Genomic DNA, 10797 nt, shown 5'->3' with positions numbered 1-10797 from the left:
GGGTCGGGGCTGTGAATCAGTGCCTAGGATAGACCTCAGTGCAAATGTGACATTTGAAAATAGACTTGTCTTAGTCTTGTGTCTCTAGAAAACAGACTGTGATGGAAATGTGTTTTTACTAGGATTTTATTAGGAAATACATTCCAGGGAAGAAGGAGCACCAAGAAAATGGAGTAAAACAGAGGGCGAGATAGAACGAACTGAGGCAGAGCATTATGGAGCTGGACGCGGCTTTCTGGCACCCTGACTGCTCCATTAGTACACAAGACATTTTCAGAGACATCGCATGAACCTATTCTGCCTCCGACACGAGGGAGAAGGGAGAATCTACCCACTCTCTCCCATCCCCCTTTCATCAAACTTCATCATTTAGGAACTGGCCCACCTGAGTTGCTCATGCGTGGGTGCCTAGTAGAATGGAGAGCCAGGGCCCATTGAAGGTCAGTGGCAACATGGAACCTGAAAACGGGAGGTAAGAGGGAAGTTGTACCCATCCGTTAAAGAGGGCTGACGCGTAGCAGACACGGGGGTGGGGGGGGGGGGCATCAATCTAAAGCAGCAACAGCTGCCACAGCAACAACCCGGCTCCAGGCCCGTGGGCCAGGGCGAGCCACTGCGGTCTGCAGGAATCTGCAGGTGGTGTGGAATCTGCAGGTGGTGTACAAGTCGGAGCCAGTGTGCTCTCGAAGATGGCAAGGGACTGAAGAAGAGGTGGGCGAAGGGCTAAGAGACAGGTTGGAAATGATAGAGCCAGAGGACTGTAGCCATTTTAAAGACGTCGGTTTTACTTCGAGTAAAAGGAGCAGCTCTTGCTATATTACCTTCGTAAAAGATTACTCTGGTGGCTGTGCTGTAGGTAGACTGTCAAGAGCAAGTGTCCCCATGAGGTGATCAATTGGCGGCCCTGCAGAAATAAATGCATAATAATAATTGGTGCGTTGAACCAGAGGAGTAGCGGAGGAAAGAAGGAAAGGATTCTGGACGTGCTGTAAAGGTAGAGCCCACGGGCTTTCCTTGCTTCACACTTTGCAAAGTCAAATTTCCAGGGGATTAAGAAGTTGGTAAAACTGTTAAAAATAAAACCAGAAAAACACTAGAAGGAACTACAGTCAGAGATAGGGAAGCCTTCTTAACATCCCCAAATTCAAAAGCCATAGGCAATATCAACATTAAATACATTAAATGAACAGGTGAGTAACAGAAAGTAGAAAATACATGTCAATGTAGATGAGACCAAAGTCTATTACCTAGAATATATGAGATATTTATAAGTCAAGAAGAGAAAGTTGAGTAATTAAACGGGAAACAAGGGCAAAAAATATGCTGAGGATATCAGCAAGAGAGGAAATGCAAATAGCAACACACATACAAAAAGGCACACAACCTTGCCCATTAGTGGGGGGACACAAATTAAAACAGCAATGAAATGCCAGTTTTTGTCCATCAGGTTGGCAGAAAAGAAGTTGAAACTTTCAAGAGTTGGACAAAGAATGATAGAGAGAGCTCAGATACCATCCACAAAAGTGTGTCATTGGCCAATACATTGAGGAGTACAAATTGATAAAATATATTAACGTGTAAAATAGCTGTCATCTCAACCCAGCAAATCCACTTGAGACTTGTTTGAGAGAAATAGTCTCATGTTACTTAAAAAAAAAAAAAAAAGGGCTATGTACAATTTTCACTGTACTTTTGAAAAATCAGAAGTTTCCTAAATTTCCACCAACAGAAGACTAGATAAAGCTATGAAACATACACACCAGGTAAAAGAGTAAAATATATCCATAGGTCCTAATGTGGAAAGATATCTAATACATAACAAAAAAGGAAGTCGACTGAAAATACGTAAGACAATCATATTTGCATGATAAAAGGGTATGATGCTTATCTAAGTAGAAGTTTTCTGAGTCCCCACAGTTGCCAGGTTAGGTAGAGAAAAATATAGTCGTTATGATGTAACTGCGGACATTAAAATAGTCTATTTTAATAGCTCAATTTTAAAATTAGTCACTGGACTTAAGTGAAATATCTACCCCGCATGTCAAACTAAATTATTTGTCAGTCAGTCTCTTACTGATTATCAACTACGACTTCAAATAATACAATAAAAATGCAATGTAAATCAATTGCAATATGAAAATGAAAATCATGTAAACTTCGGAACACTGCATGAAGTCCATTAAAGTGATCTGGGGAATGACACAAGTCACAGACCAGGCTATTCAAAATTAGCAATTTAAAGAAGAGAAGGAAGCATAGTAACAAAACGAAGACTTCAAACAAAATGGTTTTTAGATGAAAATGTTTAGCAAACAGAGCTTGTATGCATTAGCAGAAGCGTTCTGCTTTAGGATTCTGCTATAAAAGTCAAATGTGAAATAATTGATTTCATATCATGCTTTTATATAATTTTGTCAGGAAAACATTCTCGATTCATTCTTTAGTAGGCTCAAAATAAGAGCAGTTAAAAATGATACTTCTTTTTTGGATAAAATTAAGAGAAATATTCCATTTTTTAAATTTTAGTCTTACTTTCAAGACAAAATACCAATAAAAGCTTTTCCCATGTATCTACAATGACATGTTCTCTTTTTGGTAAGGAATTTACATTAAGTGACATCTAGCATAAATTATACAAAATTCATAGACAAAGTGTTCAAATGTCTTGGTGCAGTTCTAAGCTTTGATAACATCAGAAGTATAGATTCTACAAATCTACCACCCCCCAAATTTAAAAGTATTTACTTACATTTCCAGTATATACATTCAACTTTCTGAATCATAAATTATTAATTTTGTTCTAGTCTTTCTCATTGAAGTTGGGACACATTGGCTAAAAAGAATTTAAAATTTATGATTTAAATTCACGAAATAAATGTAAAGAAATTCAAGGGGCACCTGCGTGGCTCAGTAGGTTAAGTGTTGACTCTTGGTTTTGGATCAGGTCATGATTTCAGAGTCCTGAGATCAAGCCCCATGTGGGGCTCTGCACTCAGCCCAGAGTCTGCTTGTCCTTCTCCCTCACCCTACCCCGCCTCCCCCCCACTCGCACATGCTTTCTCTCTCTCTCTCTAATAAATAAATAAATAAAACCTTTTTTTGAAAAAAGGAAATTCAAATAAAGTTTTGAATTATGTGTTTTGTGAGTTTGTAATACTTCTGGTGTGTCTAAAGCTTATAACTACTTACCTGTGTGTGCATGTGTAGGCGTATATCCCAGAACTACAAAAGTAAAAGACTTCTCTTTTTTTTAAAGATTTTATTTTTAAGTAATCTCTACACCCAATGTGGGACTCGAACTCACACCCTGAAATCAAGAGTCACATGCTCTACTGACTGAGCCAGTCAGATGCCCCAAAATAAAAGACTTCTAACACATATTTTAAAAAAGGTAAAGCAAGTCCTCAGAACCTAATGAAATAGACATACAGGCCATGTTTCTTGAAGAAAGAATCAAATATTAAATACATCAATTCTTCTCAAAATTAAAGCCAGTTAAAACCCAAGGATTATTTATGAAATCTGACACTTGTTAAAGAAAAAAATTATTCTGACACGTGTTAAAAATGGAAATTAAGACTTTATTCAAGAGGTGCCTGGTAGGCTCAGTCGGCTAAGCACCTGACTCTTGGTTTCTGCTCAGATTGTGATCTCCCGGTCATGAGATCAAGCTGTGTGAGGCTCAGTGCTCAGTGTGGAGTCTGCTTAAGACTCTCTCTCCCTCTCTCTCTGCCCTCTGCCCATGCATGTGCACGCATGGTGTCTCTTTGTGTGTGTGTGTGTGTGTGTGTGTGTGTGTCTCTCTCTCTCTGTGTCTAAAATGATTAAATAAATCTTTAAAAAAAAAAGATTTTATTTAAGAGGGATTACTGAAATGGGGATTTTGCAGCAGCTAAGAGACTTTGGCCTCAGCTCAAAATACCACAAGAACAAGTGGATTTATAGCTTTGAGGTAGTCAATGGATGAGAAATTACCAAGAGAAGACATCAAGTGTAGGGAGATTCTAGCTAAACGGACTTAACAGGATTCTTGCTGAAGGCCAGGGTGATCAGATATTGAAGTTGGAGCAATGTGGAGGTGAGAAATTTGTTCAGATATTCTGGAGGATTAGCTAGTAAGCATAAAAGGTCTCTCTACACTGACTTAGCAGGAGACTTGCTAAGACCCAACTCTGCAGACATGGTGATGGATGCCCAAGGTCAAGACTTAGTCCAGAACGGGGCTCAGAAGAGCCTGCCTGACCAAAGTTTGGTGAAGGAAAGTGTCTTTGTCACTCTAACATTCTTTCAGGGAAAAAAAAGCTTACAAGTAGCCAAAACAAAACTTTGATTTGGAAAAAAAAAAAAAAAGAAGAAGTTTCCAGGACTGGGCTCTGGCATAGCAGCACAGCTCTCACCCAGCCCCCGCCAGCTCATATCATAACCAACACCCAATGCACCTTCATCACAATCAAACCAGACAGGGGTACTAAGATCTCATAGGAGAGATCATTAATATCTTGATGCAAAAGGGATGCCATCTTGTGACCATGAGGTTCCTTTGGGTCTCTGAGGAACACCTGAAGCAGTACTATATTGATCTCTTTCTTCTTAGAGCTGGTTGGAACTAAGAGCTGCTTGTGGCCATGGTGTGGGATGGCCTGGATGTGGGAAAGTTGGGCGACTAATCTAGCAGATTCTAAGCCAGGCTTCATTCTGGGGGACATCTGTATTCAAGTTGACAGGGACATCATTCATGGTAGTGATTCAGTAAAAAGTCCTGAAGAAGAAATCAGCCAATGGTTTAAGCCTTAAGAATTGGTTGACTACATGTCTTGTCCTTATGACTGGATGCATAAATAAGAGGTTGACAAAGCAGCTGTCTGCTTGGACATCACTTGATGTGTCCCTGGACACAACTCTTCATTCCACTAATTTGGAAGCAACAGGATCAATGATCCTTTTCTAAAGCATATTTACAAAAAAAAAAAAAAAAAAACCAACAACAACAACAACAACAAGAAACCTTTTAGCTCAGTTAGTGGAGCATGTGACTCTTAATATCAGGGTTGTGGGTTCAAGTCCCATGTTGGGTGTAGAGATTTCTTAAAAAAATAAAATCGTAAAAAAAAAAAAAAACTAAACAAAAAAAAAACTTTTGGAACCTGGAGAAAAGAAGAAAGAAAAGCGGATAGGAGAGGAGAAGCACCACCACCACCACCACTACCACCATCACCAGCAGCAGGGAAGATTTAACACTGCAGCGATGGGGAACTAGATCACTTTAATAGTGTATACTTAGATTTATACATATTCATGAATTAGTGGAGAAAGGATGACACTGTGACCACTGACTATGAATTGAGAAAAAAAAATCGAAATTAGGTTGGTACTGCATAGCTTACATAAAAATAAGTACCATATGGATTCAAATTTTAACAATACAAAAGCACTTGAAAAGTATAAATAAAAGTACGAGAGAATATGTTAATAATACAGGGGTTTGAAAGTTCTTCCTAAACAAGTCAGAGGTTTAGAACCACAAGAGAGAAATTAGAATTGATCATAGAAAAATGTTAAACTTTCATGTGGAAAGAAACCACATGTAAAGTTAAATTATATGCAAAAGACTGATAAATTTTTTTCAAAATGTTTAATGGGTACATGGTTTCTATACACTGTTTTTAAAAAGTTTCTATGAACCACAAACGAGAAAGCAAACAACCCAATATAAAAGTAGGCAAAGAATATCAACAAATAATTCACAGGAACAAAGATTCAAATTTTAAAAATGTTATGAAAAACTTGGTCAACTATTTATCTAGAAATCTAAATGAAAACAATAATGAAATCTGTTTCAATTCAGATGGGTAAAACGAGGTGATCAAAAAAATTTAAAGCTCAATCATACCTAGTGCTAGTGAAAATACAAAAAAAAAATACAAGAAAACCTGACATTCTCATACTCTGTGATAGTAAATTATTATCATCCTTTTGGGGAACAATTTGTCAGAATCCTCACAAAGCATGCATTGCCTTTGACCCAATTATTCCACTTGCAGGAACATATGGTTCATAAACACAGTCTGTTTCACCTCAGCCCATGTTTCTCGAATATGAATTACTCATATTTGATTCATAAATAAGGAGATGGATGCAAATATCACAGATAAGTTGTGTAGGTTTGTACATTATTTTTTCCAGGCAAAGGAAGCAGGGAAAGCATGAGTAGAAATAACAACTTTGAGGAGAAAAAGAAGAAGTTCACAGCCGGGCTGATGCAGTAGTATCAGGACTCCCATTCAGCTCTTTTTTTTAGAAAATCAAAACTCAGCACCTGTACCCCGGCTTCTCCCATGATGGCTCACCCTCAATCCTATTTCACTCTCCCAATGACAGCGTACCCAGCACTTACCCAGCTCACGACGCCGCTTCATCTACACAGGTAATGCTCCTATCAGCATTTACATTTAGTGATCTTTTACATTTTTGATATCCATCGTGCCAGCCTGCAGGCACACAGAGCTCTCTTGGCTGGGAAGTCCACACAATCTCCCCAAGTACCAACTTGTTTTTGTTGCTTGTCTGGTTTCAAAGGTGTGTAGGGATTAAGTGGTCTGCCAAAACCCTATTTTATGTCCTGGTATCTTAATTGCCCTATCTCAAAGAACGTAAGGTTTTTCAGGAGTTCATTGATAGTATTAGAGAAGAAAGCCTATACTCACACAAGTTAGCAACAAGATAACAGGTACAAGGATGATCACTGCAGGAGTATTCACAATGATACATAATCAGAAACCTCAAGTCTATCTATTGGGAAATGGTTAGATAAAATGTAATCAGTCCTTTCTATAGAATCCTAAGCCATTATCAAAAAGAGATAGATCTGTAAGCATGGTTTCACGAAGATACATTAAATTTAAAAAGTTACTAAGCAATGTGTATTTTTAAAATTAAAATGAGGAATATAAATTTAAATCTACCTATACCAAATTGTCCTCAATCATTACATATAAGGATGCAAAGTTAACAATGGAGAATTTTCGTGTTTTAGTAAATATGTTTCTGTACAATTTAAGGCTTTTGAAACAGTATGCAAATAGTCATCAATCATTTTTGTAGTGATTTTTACCTAACGTACCTTAAAATTCAAACACTAAGAATCAACAAGATAATTTTCAGCTCCTAGGATGGGCGAGGATAAAAGTGGGAAAGGATAAAAAAAGATGAATAGCCTTTATTAGTCAACTTCAGATGTTTATCTCAAAAAATCATAAATAAAACTATAAATGCAAACTTGAAGAATATATGCAATCAATATAACTGATGTAAGCCAATATCTTCATTAACCTGGAGCACACCAAAAAATATGTGCCGTTTTCCAAAAAATATAGGTGCACAGCCCCACCTCCCACTTCAATCAGGAGAGGAAGAACATGAAAGTCAGACAGGATAACCAGGTGTTGAAGCACTGTTCGTCTGCAGCAGTGAGCAAAGTGTGGGGGTGGTTCAAGAGGGATAGATGGTTAGGGTGTGAAGAAGAGCAATGCTTCCTTGCCTGAATTCAGAATCAGTTAAAAGACAAAGAAGTCAGGCAGAGGAGAAATGGAAAATCAGTGTACGTGATAGCACCATTGGAGAACATTGCTCAATCAGGTAACCATGAGAACTTCTTAACACCAAATCCCAAAGTTAGACATTTATCCCACTTACAGTCAACTCTTGAGAACTACAAGCACCCCCCCCCACCCTACAGAGCCCACCCAAATAAGAATTATTTATGAGGTGCAGGCAAATACCAAGAATAGAAAAGCCTTAGCTTCACAAGCCCAATTCCTACTCCCCAGTTTATCAATCCAATCATTCACTCCTCCTCCCATGGAGGAGAGAGTGAGGACAGGAGTGTTAATCCATGTCCCTCATGTGGGAACAAGAAGGCAAGCAAAAGGGGGGCCCATCTTTTCTTACAGAGAGTCCAAGAGAAAGTGGATATTTAAATGCATAATTAAGGAAAGTCTACCACAGAAGAAATGGAAAGATTTCAAAGAATATCAATTTACATTTATAAATATATCTATATGTATATATGCAATTTATATATAATATAAATTATAAAGCATACCTTAGAACCATTTCTACCATTTTAAAGAAAATGTGGTCCTTTTAGTTTTTTTAATATAACTTCTGCAACAGATAAACTTAAATCCCTTATATAAAACTTAAAATGCAGCACGAACCTTGACTTAACAGTTGTAAGAACAATGTTCCCTGAATCAGTAATCCTCTGAAGAAGAAAGACAGGGTTGAAATTTATATCTTAAGTGTCAAATAATATCCCTTAGAATCCAAATTTCCCACCAACCTATTTTACTTTATATCCTAACACAATTTGATTGAGATCAAAATGTTCCCATGATCGACATGCAGGCAAAAATTATAAGAGGGAATAGATAAATAACGACCAAGTACTTACAGGTTTATTATAACCAGTGAAGTACTACAGAAATTTTCAACTGAAAGAACATTTACGTCAAAAGAGGTAATGAGAAACAAAATGAATTGACAGACTGTCTTAATTTTCAGTTTGTAAGCAAAAAGCCCTTACAAAATTCAAGCACCTTGTTCTTTTCAGGACACATACCTTCAAAATACCTTAACCAGAGTAATTTGGGAATGGCTAGTGATGATACTCAGGATAAAAAATCAACTTTAGGAGTTAAGATGGCGGAGGAGTAGGAGACACCGTTTTCAGCCGGTCCTCCGAGTCGAGCTGGATAGGTACCAGACCAGCCTAAACAACCACGGAACCAGCCTGAGACGCAGGAAGACGCATCTGGATCTCTACAAATGAACATCTCCAGCGCTGAGTATTGAGGTACGAAGCGGGGAGCCATGAAACTGTGCACAGATATCGGAAGATAAACGGAAGGGGGAGGGAGCCACCGCGTTCGGGCGCCGGGAAGCGGTAGCCACTTGCACGGGGGAGCGGGCGGGCTCGTGGACGGCACCCGCAAAACAGCAGACTGAGACCGTGAGCCGGGTGCGCGCGCCACCAGGCATCTCGCGGAACCCCGGAATCCCGGTGCGCTCACTGGATCCAGTCTGAGACCGGGAGATCCGGGAGCGCGCGCGGGGCGGCTGGCGGCTGGCGGGGTTAGAAACACAAAGGACAGAGACGCGCCGGCCCTGGAAGTGAGGGCTGGGACGCCGGGTGTGGGGCGCACATCCCGGGACGCTGCAGGGTTGAGCAGCACCAACAGTAACGGAGTTAAAGTGGCCAGAACATTAGTAGAGAACGGGCCGCAATCCCTCTGTTCTGTGACAGAGGCTGAAATTCGGCCGCTGCTGCTCTGACTCTCAGAAGAGGCACAGCAAACCGCCAGGGAAAGCCGCCAGAGAACAAAAGCCTGGAAATACCGGCTCACAGTGTGCCCATCCCCATCCCCCTCGCAGGGGACGCCGAGACTCTACCCAAACATGGCTGCCTGAGTATCGGCGCGGCAGGCCCCTCCCCCAGAACACAGAAGGCAGGCTGAAAAATCAAGAAGCCCACAACCCGGACGCCTGGGTGGCGCAGTCATTGAGCGCCTGCCTTCGGCTTAGGGCGTGATCCCGGCGTTCCGGAAAGGAGTCCCTCATCGGGCTCCTCCGCTGGGAGCCTGCTTCTTCCTCTCCCACTCCCCTGCTTCTGTTCCCTCTCTCGCTGGTTGGCTGCCACATAAATAAATAAATAAAATCTTTAAAGAAGAAGCCCACATCCCTAAGATCCCTATAAAACAAGGGGCACGGCCTGGGACCCAGTCAATAATTTGGGCTCTGGAAACCCCGCAACCTCTCTTCATCAGAATGACAAGAAGGAGAAGCCCCCCCCAGCAAAGAAAAGACAGTGATTCTGTGGCCTCTGCCACAGAAATAATGGATATAGATGTAACCAAATTATCAGAAATGGAATTCAGAGTAACGATGGTCAAAATGATGAGTAGAATTGAAAAAACTATTAACGAAAAGGTTACTGAGAATATAGAATCCCTAAGGACAGAAATGAGAGCGAATCTAACAGAAATTAAAAATTCTATGAGCCAAATGCAGGCAAAACTAGAGGCTCTGACGGCCAGGGTCGCAGAAGCAGAGGAATGGGTTAGTGAATTGGAGGATGGGTTAATAGAGGAAAAAATGAAAATAGAAGATGGTCTTAAAAAAATCCACGCCCACGAATGTAGGTTACGGGAGATTACTGACTCAATGAAACGATCCAATGTTAGAATCATCGGCATCCCCGAGGGGGTGGAGAAAAACAGAGGTCTAGAAGAGATATTTGAACAAATTGTAGCTGAAAACTTCCCTAATCTAGCAAGGGAAACAAACATTCGTGTCCAAGAGGCAGAGAGGACCCCTCCCAAGCTCAACCATGACAAACCTACGCCACGTCATGTCATAGTGAAATTCGCAAATATTAGATGCAAGGATACAGTATTGAAAGCGGCCAGGGCAAAGATATTTCTCACGTACCAAGGCAAAAGCATCAGAATTACGTCAGACCTGTCTACACAGACCTGGAATGAGAGAAAGGGTTGGGGGAGCATATTTAAAGCTCTTTCAGAGAAAAACATGCAGCCAAGGATCCTTTATCCAGCAAGGCTGTCATTCAGAATTGATGGAGAAATAAAGACATTTCAGAATCGCCAGTCACTAACCAATTTCGTAACCACGAAACCAGCCCTACAGGAGATATTACGGGGGGTTCTATAAAAGTAAAAAGGCCCCAAGAGTGATACAGAACAGAAAGTCACAGCCAATACAAACAAAGACTTTACTGGC

The 10797-nt window shown here is 40.3% G+C and overlaps 1 pseudogene; it reads left to right on the top strand.

The window, feature by feature from the left end:
* Positions 1–416: 416 nt before the first annotated feature.
* Positions 417–4842, top strand: LOC123797635 (nucleoside diphosphate kinase B pseudogene; annotated as a pseudogene).
* Positions 4843–10797: the final 5955 nt, after the last annotated feature.

Source organism: Ursus americanus, chromosome 11 (genome assembly GCF_024610735.1).
Source record: "Ursus americanus isolate L20-20 chromosome 11, mUrsAme1.1.p, whole genome shotgun sequence".
Classification (NCBI taxonomy): domain Eukaryota; kingdom Metazoa; phylum Chordata; class Mammalia; order Carnivora; family Ursidae; genus Ursus; species Ursus americanus.
Note: the sequence above shows the minus strand (reverse complement) of the source record. Positions and strands in the feature narration are given on the sequence as shown.